This window comes from Mandrillus leucophaeus, unplaced genomic scaffold, assembly GCF_000951045.1.
Source record: "Mandrillus leucophaeus isolate KB7577 unplaced genomic scaffold, Mleu.le_1.0 Scaffold510, whole genome shotgun sequence".
In the NCBI taxonomy this organism is placed as follows: Eukaryota; Metazoa; Chordata; class Mammalia; order Primates; family Cercopithecidae; genus Mandrillus; species Mandrillus leucophaeus.
The window spans coordinates 588,543-589,852 of NW_012105476.1; the positions used below are offsets into that span (position 1 = coordinate 588,543).

Genomic DNA, 1,310 nt, shown 5'->3' on the forward strand with positions numbered 1-1,310 from the left:
ACCCGTCACCACGCCCGGCTAATTTTTTGTATTTTTAGTGGAGATGGGGGTTTTACCATGTTAGCCAGGATGGTCTCGATCTCCTGACCTTGTGATCCGCCCACCTCGGCCTCCCAAAGTGCTGGGATTACAGGCGTGAGCCACCGCGCCCAGCCTGAAAGAATTATTAAAGGATATACTTCAGCAAGAAAAAAAAAACCTCAGGGAAGGCAATACATAAGAAATTACTTTAACCACAGAAGTTAAAATACACAAATAAATTTGATGAACAGATGACTGAAAATGTTTTTTCATGTGTGTTTTTAACAGTAAAGCTAAAACTCCATGGAACAATAATAAGATGGAGAGACTGGTGCTCACTGGGTGGTAAGGCATGTGAAGATCCTAGTCATACACAGAATTCAAAACAAAACTGAATTCACTCAGGCTTCGTTAGGATTATATATACTTAAGAATGTGTGTTGGCTGGGTGTGGTGGCTTGTGCCTGTAATCCCAGTGCTTTGAGAGGCCAGCACATTGCTTGAGGCCAGGAGTTTGAGACTAGCCTGGGTAACAACATAGAGAGGCTCCCCTACTTAAAAAAAATAAAAATAAAAAAAAAAGGCCAGGCCTGGGGGCACATGCCTATAGTTCTGGCTACTCAGGAGGCTGAGATGGGAGGATTGCTTGAGCCCAGGAATTCTAGGGTGCACTGAGCTATAATTGTGGCACTGCATTCTAGCACGGGATACAGACCCAGTCTCTAAAAAAAAGAAAAAGAAAAAAGAATGTATGCTAAACATATGAGTAACCCGTAATATAATAGAAATATATGCCATCAGTTCCAAATAAGCAAAAGAAGAAAAAAAAAAACAAAAAACCAGAACACTTTTACCCATCCACCAGAAGTCAGGAGAGGAGGAATAAAAAGGATCAAGAATAAAAGGAAAAAGTAAGTATCCATTAAGAAGAGATCACAAGTGCGAATTCATATGCAACTAAAAAGTTCAAAATACATAGAGCAAAACCTGAGACCTACATGGAAAAACTGGTAATTCTATGGTTTCGTAATTTTACTGTTCAGATTTGCTCCAAAATTAGGAGACTATGACGTTTTTCAAGTTTATTGAAACACATGCAAAACTTCGTGGTAACCAGATCACAAAAGGAAGTGTCCACAAATGCCGGTGAAGTACATCCTATCCGCTCTGCGGGTTCTACGACCAACCAGCAATACACCCAGAACCCACGACTTACCCTTCAGCCCCGCAAAGCTCTGTCCTTTCCCGCGGGGAACCTCCCCCCAGCCCCCGCCCAGGGCGCCCGCAAC

General features: G+C 42.4%; 1 long non-coding RNA gene across 1 annotated transcript in view; it reads right to left on the reverse strand.

Moving 5' to 3' along the window:
• Window positions 1-1,310, reverse strand: part of LOC105551221 — a 14,929-nt gene that overhangs the window by 12,519 nt on the left and 1,100 nt on the right. The gene's annotated exons all lie outside the window — the stretch shown is intronic.